Here is a 14237-nt window from a genome sequence, read left to right as displayed (position 1 = left end):
GCTGTGTCCCAGAGGTTTTGATAGGAAGTATTTTCATTCTCGTTGCATTCTATGAATTTCCTTATTCCCTCCTTGATGTCTTCTATAACCCAGTCTTTTTTCAGGAGGGTATTGTTCATTTTCCAAGTATTTGATTTCTTTTCCCTAGTTTTTCTGTTATTGATTTCTAGTTTCATTTCCTTGTGGTCTGAGAAGATGCTTTGTAATATTTCGATGTTTTGGACTCTGCAAAGGTTTGTTTTATGACCTAATATGTGGTCTATTCTAGAGAATGTTCCATGTGCACTAGAAAAAAAAGTATATTTTGCAGCAGTTGGGTGGAGAGTTCTGTATAAGTCAATGAGGTCAAGTTGGTTGATTGTTGTAAGTAGATCTTCCGTGTCTCTATTGAGCTTCTTACTGGATGTCCTGTCCTTCTCCGAAAGTGGTATGTTGAAGTCTCCTACTATAATTGTGGAGGTATCTATCTCACTTTTCAATTCTGTTAAAATTTGACTTATGTATCTTGCAGCCCTGTCATTGGGTACATAAATATTTAATATGGTTATGTCTTCCTGATCAATTGTCCCTTTTATCATTATATAGTGTCCTTCTTTATCCTTTCTGGTGGATTTAAGTCTAAAGTCTATTTTGTCAGAAATTAATATTGCTACTCCTCTTCTTTTTTGCTTATTGTTTGCTTGATATATTTTTTTTCCATCCTTTGAGTTTTAGTTTGTTTGTGTCTCTAAGTCTAAGGTGTGTCTCTTGTAGGCAGCATATAGATGGATCGTGTTTCTTTATCCAGTCTGTGACTCTCTGTCTCTTTATTGGTGCATTTAGTCCATTTACATTCAGCGTAATTATAGATAAATAAGTTTTTAGTGCTGTCATTTTGATGCCTTTTTATGTGTGTTGTTGACAATTTCATTTTTCCACATACTTTTTTGTGCTGAGATGTTTTTCTTAGTAAATTGTGAGATCCTCATTTTCATAGTGTTTGACTTTATGTTAGTTGAGTCGTTATGTTTTTCTTGGCTTTTATCTTGAGTTATAGAGTTGTTATAGCTTTTCGTGGTTACCTTATTATTTACCCCTATTTTTCTAAGTAAAAACCTAACTTGTATCGTTCTGTATCGCCTTGTATTAATCTCCATATGGCAGTTCAATGCCTCCTGTATTTAGTCCCTCTTTTTGATTATTGTGATCTTTTACCTATTGACTTCCATGATTCCCTGTTATGTGTATTTTTTTTTTTAATTAATCTTATTTTGTTTGTTTTTGTGATTTCCCTATTTGAGTTGATATCAGGACGTTCTGTTTTGTGTCCTTGTGTTGTGCTGATATCTGATATTATTGGTTTTCTGACCAAACAATATCCTTTAGTATTTCTTGTAGCTTTGGTTTGGTTTTTGCAAATTCTCTAAACTTGTGTTTATCTGTAAATACCTTAATTTCGCCTTCATATTTCAGAGAGAGTTTTGCTGGATATATGATTCTTGGCTGGCAGTTGTTCTCCTTCAGTGCTCTGTATACGTCGTCCCATTCCCTTCTTGCCTGCATGGTTTCTGCTGAGTAGTCTGAACTTATTGATTCTCCCTTGAAGGAAACCTTTCTTTTCTCCCTGGCTGCTTTTAAAATTTTCTGTTTATCTTTGGTTTTGGCGAGTTTGATGATAATATGTCTTGGTGTTTTTCTTTTTGGATCAATCTTAAATGGGGTTCGATGAACATCTTGGATAGATATCCTTTCGTCTTTCATGATGTCAGGGAAGTTTTCTGTCAGGAGATCTTCAACTATTTTCTCTGTGTTTTCTGTCCCCCCTCCCTGTTCTGGGACTCCAATCACCCACAGGTTATCCTTCTTGATAGAGTCCCACATGATTCTTAGGGTTTCTTCATTTTTTTTAATTCTTTTATCTGATTTTTTTTCAGCTATGTTGGTGTTGATTCCCTGGTCCTCCAGATGTCCCAGTCTGCATTCTAATTGCTTGAGTCTGCTCCTCTGACTTCCTATTGCGTTGTCTAATTCTGTAATTTTATTGTTAATCTTTTGGATTTCTACATGCTGTCTCTCTATGGATTCTTGCAACTTATTAATGTTTCCACTATGTTCTTGAATAATCTTTTTGAGTTCTTCAACAGTTTTATCAGTGTGTTCCTTGGCTTTTTCTGCAGTTTGCCTTATTTCATTTGTGATGTCTTGAAGCATTCTGTAAATTAGTTTTTTATATTCTGTATCTGATAATTCCAGAATTGTATCTTCATTTGGGAAAGATTTTGATTTTTTTGTTTGGGGGGTTGGAGAAGCTGTCATGGTCTGCTTCTTTAAGTGGTTTGATATGGATTGCTGTCTCCGAGCCATCACTGGGAAACTAGTTTTTCCAGAAAATCCGCTGACTGGTACGCTGGCTCTAGGCTCTGAAAACAATCGCTGCTTCCCCGTATTAGTTCGTTCTCCGTCTCTAAATCTGTGTTTGTTGTTCAGGGTTTGTAGATTGTTATGTATGTGATCGATTCACTTGTTTTTCCGTGTCTTTGTTGCAAGAGGGATCCGAGGTAGCGTCTACCTAGTCTGCCATCTTGGCCCCGCCTCCTCCTTTTTTTTTTTTTAATGGTTCTCAAAGTGTGGTCCCTAGACCAGCAGCCTCAGCGTCACCTGGGAACTTGTGAGAAATGTGAATTCTTGAATGTGACCCCAGACTTACTGAATCAGAAACTGTGGATGCTATCTAGAAGCAGCTCAGCACCAGGAGGCAGTTGACCTAAAAGGTAGACAATACATGTGTGTGATTTAAGATCAACACATTATGATAGTGTGTAATCTGCTTACAGGGAGGAGTCAATATGGAGAACAATTATCTGGCACTAAGTACACTGCATCTGACCACACATACCAAGGTTACAAAAAAGGATATATTCTCCAATGCAGCAATTCTCCAATTGTGCTGCAGGCCCTAGAATAGGCAATATATCCTTGAAAAGAGTCTCTGATGCTTTGGTAGTTTCTTATATTTGAATAACTTTTTATAATTAAACAAGTGCATCCATACAAGTTAATCAATCCTGACAAATTTGTGACGCAGACAGTCTTGTCTCAAGTTTACAGATCCAGGAAAGTTTTGACTTGCCCAAGGTCAAAGTCAGTGGCAAGGCTGCATTGAAAATCAGTCTTTTGTCAGTCTTCTCTTGACCTCTCATAGCTGGTTACTAATTTGGATTTTCCAGTCATCTAGACACTACTTAGGGTGTGTTGTGAAAAGGGGTCATGTGTAGTTCAAGCACTGGAAAGCTGTAGTTTCCATTCTAAATTGGTTAATTGACATTTTGGATTATAAATCAGCCTCCTGTGACTGTGAGTTGTGTGACTCAATTCCCGGGAGTCCAATTATCACTGGATGAGTTGACAAAATTGAGTTTCTGGACTTGTAAAGCTAAGGATCAGAGCCTAGGTCACTGAGTCTCTTGGGACTTGCAGGATACAGAGGGTTCCTCGAGATAGCCATGTTAAATTACCTGTTTTACTGTTGCTTAATACACGTACTCCCTCCCCACAGATTCTGTGCTCTCCTAGGGCTGTGCATTCCTTCCTGCTTCTTGGCTGAAAATCTTGGCAGTAGCGAGCCACTATTACTGATGGGAACGTATTAGTGTGGAAAAATGGTTAGCACCTCCACCGCATAAGCTTTGGTTGTCTGTTGAGGTCAAGCTTAGTACAGCCCCAGTTTCTCCTTCATTAAGGTCCAGATTTATAGGTCTTGAATGCTGGCCTAAAGCTGGATTTTAAGTGTGGGGTTTTGGCAAGGAACAAAAAAAGTGTGACTCAAGTTCTGAACCTACGTTCTTGAGAAACAAGACACAAAGCAGATGGAGAAAGAAAACATTTCTTTTATTATTAATGGTTAGCTAGCTTCATGTGATAGCCTAAATGGGCTTGCTAATTCCCTATCTTAAGGGAGAGTGTAAGTATACAGAGCAAATACTTTCACTAAAGTTGCTGCTTCCTACTGGTCTTGTGGAGAAGGAGAAAGAAAACAAATCCTTCACAGTTAATCTATCAAACTTTGATAGATTGGATCCACCCAGTTGGGAAACTTGGATGAAAGGCAATCACCCACCAACTGGATTATTCATTCAACCTCCATGAGGACAGTAAGGGATGGGGCAGCAGATAGGAGTGTTGCATTAATTAATCTCACTCTGCAAAGAAAGAAAACTTCAAGAGTGGGGATGAAGCATTTCATCTCCTCCTCAACATTGGATGTAAGGAATTCCAACGAAGTGTTAATGATACTAGAGGAAGATTGATCTGGCAACAGGAGCGAGCTGTATTTGGTGGGAACAGGGAGGAAAACTGGGACATAAAGAGGCTGGTTGGAATAATCAAGGCATAAAACTGTGATGACGTGGCTGCAAGAATGGAAATCAAACCATAAGAAATATGGTGCTACTTCCTCATGGTACAAATGGAAAGACAAGGCAGCTGGCAGTCACAGAAAATGTGAGATGAAGGCTCAATGCTGCTCTTTAATGACTCCGCAACCTTTCTTCAGTTTCCTCACCTGTGAATAATTTCTAATAGAGTTATTATGAAGATAAATTTAAATGATACCTTATAAAAACACTAGGTGGTGCAAGTGGTTCGCGATACTCTGCTGACCAAAAGTTTGGCAGTTTCTTTAGTGGCTCCATGGGAGAAAGGCCTGGAGATTTGTTTTTGTAAAGATTACAGCCAAGAAAACCCTCTGGAGTAGTTCTACTCTCTAACACTCGATGTCACCATGAGTTGGGGTCTCCCTACGTGGCAGCTAACAACAACAAAAAAAGCACTATATGATTGTAAAATTTCTCCACATCTGTCAGTTTCTCATATGAATCCAGGAAAATTGGAAATCGTCAAAAATGAAATAGAACACATAAACACTGATATCCTAGGCATTAGTGAGCTGAAATGGACTGGTATTGGCAATTTTGAATTGGCCAATCATATGGTCTGCTATGCTGGGAATGATAACTTGAAGAGGGATGGCGTTGCATCCATCGTCAAAAAGAACATTTCCAGATCTATCCTGAAGGACCACACTGTCAGTGATAGGATAATACCCATACACCTACAAAGAAGACTAGTTAATATGACTAGTATTCAAATTTATGCACCAGCCACTAAGGCTAAAGATGAAGAAATTAAAGATTTTTACCAAATTCTGCAGTCTGAAATTGACCGAACATGCGATTAGGATGAGCCGATAATTACTGGTGATTGGAATGCGAAAGTTGAAAACAAAGAAGAAGGATAGGTAATTGGAAAATAGTGGTCTTGGTGATAGAGACGATGCCAGAGATCACATGATAGAATTTTGCAAGACCAAGAACTTCTTCATTGCAAATACCTTTTTCACCAACATAAACAAGGGCGACTATACACGTGGGCCTTGCTAGATGGAATACACGGGAGTCAAATCGGCCAAAAAAGCTCAATATCATCAGTCAGAACAAGGCCAGGGGCTGACTGAGGAACAGACCATCAGTTGTTCATATGCAAGTTTAAGCTGAAACTGATGAAAATTAGAAAAAGTCCACGAAAACCAAAGTACAACCTTAAGTATATCGCACCTGAATTTAGAGACCATCTCAAGAACAGATTTGACACATTGAACACTAACGACTGAAGTCTAGACAAGTTGTGGAATGACATCAAGGACAATGTCACGGATTGAATTATGTCCCTCCCAAAATGTGTGTATCATCTTGGTTAGCCCATGATTCCCAGTATTGTATGGTTGTCCTCCATTTTATGATTGTAATTTTATGCTGAGAGGATTAGGGTGGGATTGTAACACCACCCTCACTCAGGTCACCTCCCTGATTCAAGGTAAAGGGAGTTTCCCTGGGGTGTGGCCTGCACCACCTTTTATCTCTCAAGAGATAAAAGGAAAGGGAAGCAAGCAGAGAGTTGGGGATCTCATACCACTAAGAAAGCAGCACCAGGAGCAGAGCATGTCCTTTGGACTCGGGGTCCCTGTGTCTGAGAAGCTCCTCAACCAGGGAAAGCCTTCCTCCAGAGCCCACAGAGACAGAAAGTGTTTCTCTGGAGCCAACACCCTGAATTTGGACTTGTAACCTACTAGACATTGAGGAAATAAATTTCTCTTTGTTAAAGCCATCCACTTGTGGTATTTCCAGTATGGCAGCACTAGATGGCTAAGATTTCATACATCAAGAAAGCAAGAGGTCATTAAAAAACAGGGAAGAAAGAAAAGACCAAAATGGATGTGAGAAGAGACTCTGAAACTTGTTCTTGAATGTCGGGTAGCTAAAGCAAAAGGAAGAAATCATGAAGTCAAAGAGCTGAACAGAAGATTTCAAAGGATGACTTGAGAAGACAAAGGAAAGCATTATAAGGACATGTGCAAAGGCCTGGAGTTAGAAAACCAAAATGGAAGAACATGCTGGGCACTTCTTAAGCTGAAATAACTGAAGAAAAAATTCAAGCCTCGAGATGCAATACTGAAGGATTCTATGGAGAAAATATTAAACGATGCAGGAAGCATTAAAAGAAGATGCAAGGAATACACAGAGTCACCATACCAAAAAGAATTGGTTGATGTTCAACCATTTCAGGAGGTAGCATGTGATCAGGAACCAATGGTACCGAAGGACGAAGTCCAAGCTGCACTGAAGGCATTGGCAAAGAAAAGGCTCCAGGAACCGATGGAATACCAACTGAGATGTTTTAACAAACAGATGCAGCTCTGAAAGTGCTCACTCGTTTATGCCAAGAAATTTGGAAGACAGCTACCTGGCCAACTGACTGGAAGAGATCTATATTCATGCTTATTCCCAAGAAAGGTGATCCAACCAAATGTGGAAATTATCGGACAATATCATTAATATCACACGCAGGTAAAATTCAAGGGTGGCTGCAGCAGTATATCAACAAGGAACTTTCAGAGGTTCAAGCTGGATTCAGAAGAGGGTGTGGAACCAGGGATATCATTGCTGATGTCAGATGGATCCTGGCTGAAACTAGAGAATATCAGAAACATATTTACCTGTGTTTTATTGACTATGCAAAGGCATTTGACTACGTGGATCATAACAAGTTATGGATAACATTGTGAAGAATGGGAATTCCAGAACACTTAATTGTGCTTATGAGGAACTTGTACGTAGATAAAGAGGCAGTTGTTTGAACAGAACAAGGGGATACCGCATGGTTTAAAGTCAGAAAAGTGTGTCTTAGGGTTGTATCCTTTCACCATATTTACTCAATCCAGCAATCCCACTCCTAGGTATATATCCTAGAGAAATAAAAGCAGTGACACAAATAGACATATGCACACTTATGTTCATTGCAGAGCCCTGTAGTGCAGTGGTTAAGAGCTCGGCTGTTAACCAAAAGGTCAGCAGTTCGAATCCACCAGCTGCTTCTTGGAAACCCTAGGGGGGCAGTTCTACTCTATCCTTTATGGTCACTCTGAGTCAGAATGGACTTGGTTGCAATGGGTTTGGTTTTCAGGTTTATGTTCATTGCAGCAGTATTCACAACAGGAAAAAAAAAAAAAGGAAATAATCTAAATGCCCATCAACAGATGAATGGAAAAGCAAATTGTAGTACATACATACAATGGAATACTGTGCAACTATAAAGGACAATGAGGACTTCATGGAACACCTGATAACATGGATGAATCTGGAGGACATTATGCTGAGTGAAATAAGTCAATCACAAAAGGACAAATATTGTATGGTCTCACTTTTATAAAAAGTCAAGAATAGGTTGTTGTTGTTAGGTACCGTCGAGTCAGTTCTGACTCAGGTATACACATAGAAAGCACCATTCTTTAATGATTACCAGGGATGGTAGGAGGAGGGAGGGGGAATCACTTTCTAGACAGTAGATACTAGTTATTTTTGATGAGGGGAAAGGCAATACCCAATATGCGTGAAGTCTGTAAAACCTATCCAACGTAAATGAAGACACTAAGAAATACGCAAAGGAAAATTTCAGTAAATGCTATAACATACAATTTTGCAACAACAATAACAGCCAAAAAAAATGTATGTAGTATATCGGTAGACATGTATGCATATATGTGTATAAAAAAATACATATATATATTTTTTTTTTATAGGAAGGCACATATGAGTATATGGGTATGCATGTACAGGTGTATCTTTAGGCATACGTATATAAATGTTTATGTCCATCACATATATATTCATATATATAATAAACCACATAGGGGACACAGTTATGGATACTTCCTGGACAAAACCAAACACCTTGCAGAATAGGTTTACCGGGTTCAAAGGCTTGGAACCATAGTCTCATAGGATAACTTGGTCAATGGGGATAACATAGTTCATGAAGATAATATTCTACAACCTAGTTTGGTGAGTTGTGTCTGGGGTCTTAAAAGCTTGCAAGTGGCTAAGATAAAACTATTGGTCTCTATTCATCTGGAACAAAAGAGAATGAAGGAAACCAAAGACTCAAAGAAGAAACTAGTCCATAGGACTAATAGCCTACATGAACCTCATCTAGCCTGAGATCAGAAGAACTAGATGGTGCCTGGCTACCACTACTGACCATTCTTCAGGGACACAGTAGAAGGTCCTGGACAGAAAAGGAGAAAAATGTATAACAAAACTCAAATTCCTAAAAAAGGCCAGAATTACTGGACTGATAGAGATATTGCCCTAAGATAGCCCTTGAATTTGGAGCTGAAGCCACTCTTGGTGGTCACTTTTCATCCAAATAATAGACTGGATTATAAAATAAACAATACCTCCTGTGAATACTGTGCTTCCTTAAATAATCAGTTATATGAGACCACATGGTCAACATTTATTCTAAAACAAAAATGAGAAGCTAAGGAGGGGCAGGAAAGCTAGACTAATGGCAACAGAACAAAAAGAATGGAAATAATGAGAATGCTGACACATTATGAAAAATACGACCCATGTCAAAGAACAAGCTGTGTAGAAAATGTTAAATGGGAACCTAATTTGCCATGTAAACTTTCTATACAACTACCATGACCACAGAATACAGAAGAAATCAAGAGGAGTTGACTTCTGAAGAGAAGAAGTCAAAACTTTAGGTTTATATGGCTGAGAAAATGATGGTAGTGTGGTGAAATACAGAAATACCGGGAAGAGAACTAATTTTTCAGGATGAAGATACATTCCATATGTGCCTGTTGAGTTTACAGTACAGGTGTGGCTTCCTAGTGGGAATGTATTTTATAGACATAAAAGAAGAGACCAGAGTTCAAAGCTGAAGGTGTAGATGCAACAATCACTGGTGTAGAGATGACAGTTGCTGTTAACGGTTTTGGATCACTTGTGAAGTTGGAAGAACCAGCCAATGTGAAGGATCGGTAAGAAAGTCAGGAGAGTCGAGAGTATATAATAGAAGATGATGTCAAATGCTGCAAAGAGCAGGAAGACAAAACATAAGAGGTTTCTGCATCTGCCTTGGTAGGAGGCCATTGGTGATCTTTGGGAGGGCAGTTTCAGGTGTATGGTCAGGCTATAATCCAAAGAAGGAAAGGGTGGTAAGGAAATGGGTGTAGGAAGTACAATTCACTTGATTGGAAGGCCTGGAAATAAAAGACGGAAATGAGATGGAAGCTAGAAGGAAAAGCAAGGAGAATGGAAGATGTTATGTTTTTGTATTTAAAGAATGATCGTGGGAAAAAGAAAAGATTGTGGACATGGGCAGAGATGGTGGTGTTGATACATTGCTTGAAGGCAGAAAGGAAGGAGTTAGATGAGAGAGTGTAGAATTAAGATTCTAGAATTGAGAGACTTAATCTATGTAATTTCAAACCTTGGTACTGAAAGTGCAACCTGCATTTGTGCATAGAAATTACCGGGGGTTAAAATTTAGACTCAGTAAGTCTGGGATGAGGCCCGAATCCTGCACATCTAATAAGCTCCCAGATGACATTGATGCTTCTGTACAGCAGAACAGCAAGGCTTTAGAGCAAATGTTGCTACTGTGAAAAGTCTTTCTCTCTCTTTTAAATTAAATTTTCTGTTCAGTGTATCAAAGCAGAAACCAAAACTAGTTAGAGTTGAAGGCAAGTATTTTTCAGGAATACCAGGGTAGGGAGTGATTCCCCAAGCAAATTTTAGTTGAGGTTTTTATTGAGGCATGGTTCAGGAAGAACGTCTGTTAGCTCAGAAGGCAGTGGGCATACAGGTTACTGTTTTCAACATTGCTGTGATATTTTTATGGTAGCCCGGCTCCAATTCTCGGTGGTTATTACTCAGAACTTGGTTTTGTCCCTCAAAATTAGTCCTATCTGCTTTCTCAATTCCTGAAACTGCCTTTAGGCATAGAGGTTCAGTGCAAAGTTCATGAGGGGAAAAGTACAGCTTTTCTTGGGTTATTATTGATAAATAAATTCCACTGATTTTTGTATGTTGATCTTGTATCCAGCAATATTGCTGCACTCTCCTATTAGTTTTAATAGTTGATTCTCTTGGATTTTCTATTTAGACAATTTAGTCTCTTTCAGTATAGTCCTCATACCCCTTATTTCTTTTTCTAATCTTATCACATTGGCTAGGACCTCTAATAATAGCAGTGTTAGCAAGTATCCTGGACTCTCTGTATCAGATTAAGAAAGTTCCCTTCTGCCCTGGTTTGCTAGGTTCTTTATTTTTTTTAATTAATAAATAGGTATTGTCCCCCCGCCCCCCAGCAAATGCCTTTTCTGCATCTACTAAGATAAGCATATGGTCTTTCCATTTTGTTACTGTGATGAATTGCACTGCTTCTTGTTCTTAGCTGCCATCAAGTCACCAATTTATGGTGACCCCATGAACAATGGCATTGGGCTGTTGTGACCCACAGGGTTTTCACTGGCTGATTTTTCAGAAGTAGATCACCAGGCCTTTCCTCCTAGTCTGTCTTAGTCTGGAAGCTCCACTGAAACCTGTTCAGCACATAGCAACACACAAGCCTCCACTAAAAGATGAATGGTGGCTGCACTTGAGGTGCATTGGCCGGGAATCAAACCCAGGTCTCCTGCACGGAAGGTGAGAATTTCATCAGTGAACAACCGCTGCCGTTGAATTGCACTGCTAGACTTCAAATATTGAACCATGTTTGTTCCTAGAATAAACCCCACCTTGACATGATGTATTACTTAATGTGGGAGAGATGGCTTAGTTAAGACACCTGAGTTCTAGTCATCTTTTAGTCATTAAAATACCTTTATCTCCCTTCAGTGCCGAGTGGACTTAACCAGTGGTTCTTAGTCAGCGATGTGCATCATCATATGCTGTTGGATTTAATTTATATTTACATGTTTTAAAACTCTCTATGTGTCATGTGGAGGTATCATTTTCTTTTCTTGTCTGTCCTTGTCCAGTTTGGGTATGAGTTACACAAGCCCAATCAAATAAGTTGGATTGTTTTCCTCTTCTATTTTCTGAAAGTTTACATAAGAAAGACATTTGTTTCAAAGTAGTAAAACTTGTCTTGAAAACTATCTTAGGCTGGGTTCTCCAGAGAAGGAATCAAAACCAGTGAAATATATATATATATATATATATATATATATATATATATATATATATATATTTACTACTTTGAAACAAATGTCTTTCACATATATATCCCAAGTCTGTGGGTCAGGTCAATTCCTGAAACTGCCTATAGGCATAGAGGCTCAGTTCAAAGTTCATGAGGGGAAAAAGTACAGCTTTTCATGGTTTATTATTGATAAATTCTACTGATTTTTATATGTTGAGGATTCTCCCAGCAGGCCTCTGGCTCATGGGCTGCAAAGGCTGACAAATCCAAGATTGGCAGGTAATATGGCAGGCTGCTAGCTCAAGTCCCAAGAATCAGAGGTCAGATGATGATGTGCTGGATGCAGGATCTACAGCAAGTGAGCAAGCTTTGCCAGAACATCCACATATACATTGGATGCAAGCCACACCCCCGAGGAAGCTACCCTTACAACTGATTTGACTGATCACATCAGATCTCATCATGGAGGATGACTACATCATTACATAACTGCCAAATTACATCATTACATAACTGCCAAGCACTGAGAATCATGGCCCAGCCAAGCTGACACACAACCTGAACCATCACAAAAACTATCTGAGTCTGTTGCATTTTGGGGTAGGGCATTTTTGATTATTGCTTAATTTCTTTATTCATTATCAGTTTATCCAGGTTTCCTAGTTCTTCTCAGGTGTACTGTATAATTTATGTTTTCCTAGAAGATTTTCTATTTCATTTAGGAGATCCATTTTTTTGGTATGTGGTTTTCATGGTATTCTTGCATATGATGTTTATCGCATCTGTGGTTTGGCTTCTTTTGGTTGTTTATATCACCTTCTCTCTTCTTTCCTGATCAGTCTTGTCAGAGATTTATCTACTTATAGTCTTTTCAATGAATTACCTTTTATTTGCTAATCTCCTCTAATTTTCTCTTCTGCTTTTGTATTTATTTTCTTTCTACCTTCTTTCCTAGCTTCTCATTCAGCTTATTTTATCTTCAGCCTATCTTGTTTCCTGACAAATGTATGTCAGCATTCATTTTATTTAATACCTTAGCTGTGTCCCGTAAGTTTTGATATGTGGTGCTTCCTTAGTCACTTTGTGCTAAGTATTTTATAATTTCCTCAACCTAAGGATTATTTTGACATCGAGTTTTGTTCTCCAAACATACAAGACTTTAAAAGCTATAGCTTTTGTCACTGAGTTCTAATTTTATTGCAGTATGGTCACAGCACATGTTCAATATGTTCTTTGGAATTAATGAGACTTCCTTAGTGATCTAATACAATGTTTTCTTTCCTCTTCCTCCTCCTCTTTTTGTAAATGGTTCAGGTATCTTGAAAAGATTGTTATCTTCTCTGTGTGTAGAGTGCAAGGTATTTGTTAGATTAAACTTGTTGTATTATTCAAACATTATCATCTCTACTTTTTTGCCAGCTGGAGGCAGTATTATATGGTGGTTAAGAACAGAAATTGGACCACCTGGATTTAAATCCTGACTCTGCCAGTCAACAAAGTGTATATTCTTGAACAATTAATCTTTCTGTACCTTAGTTTATCCATCTGTAAAATGAGGATGGTAATAGTGCCTATCTCATAATTATGTGAGAATTGAATAACACGTATAAAATCTTAGTACAGTGGTTGGAATCTGGCTTATGTTATACTTTATAAGGTGTCTGTGCACCTATCTAAAGCTAACCCCTTCACTTATGCAACTCCTCAAGGATTTGGCAGCTGCATCTATCCCCTTCTTTCCTGCACGATCGATTTTCCCCTTTCTACTGGACCATTTCATCAGCCTACAAATATGCCACAGTATCTTCCATCTTACATATTCTATTTAAGTCCTATCTCCTAAGATACCATACAACTTTGCCCCTCTTTACAGCTCTCATCTTCATCATCCATTCTCTCATGAACCCACTCCAATCAGGGGTTAGTTCCCACCACTTCTATAGAAATCACACTTATCAAGGTCACCAATGACTTCTAGGTTACCAAATTCATGATAAAGTCTCAATCTTCTTCTTTGGCTGACTTACTCTCAGAGGTGCTATGATTGTGGATTTGTTAATTTCTCCGGGTAACTGTCAATTTCTTCTTCCTGTATTGCAAGGTTACTATGGAATATTCCTCTTTGTCCTTTTAAATAATATTTTAATGTCTTTTATCTGATATTAACATTGCTACTTTTGTTAAGTATTTTTCTAGTACTGTATATATATTTTTTATTAATAATTTGGTATCATATTGTCTTAGATGAGTCTCTTGTATACAGCATATAATTGAATTTTGCTGTTATTTTAACCAATTTGAGGGTATTTAACTGATAAATATAATCCATTTTATATTTTTGTGATTATTGATTTAATTAGGTCTATTTCTTCCATATCCTTTTTTTTCCTAGTTGCTCTGGTATCTCTCTGCTTCCCCCCCCCCCGCCCCAACTTTTCTATCGTCTATTATAGGCTCTATTGTCATTGATTATTCTGGAAGTTATAGTCTGTCCTCATTTCTTTGCACTCGTTTATAGCAATACCCACCTCTAGTCACTGTCTCTGATTCTTCTCCATCCATTTTCTCTTGAATTAATTTGTCATGGATTGAATTGTGTCCCCTAAAAATGTGTCAACTTGGTTAGGCCATGATTCCCAGTATTGTGTTGTTGTCCTCATTTTGTGATTGATATAGATAGCATCTTAAGCCAGTCTCTTTTGAGA

Source organism: Elephas maximus, chromosome 12, assembly GCF_024166365.1.
Source record: "Elephas maximus indicus isolate mEleMax1 chromosome 12, mEleMax1 primary haplotype, whole genome shotgun sequence".
Classification (NCBI taxonomy): domain Eukaryota; kingdom Metazoa; phylum Chordata; class Mammalia; order Proboscidea; family Elephantidae; genus Elephas; species Elephas maximus.
Note: the sequence above shows the minus strand (reverse complement) of the source record.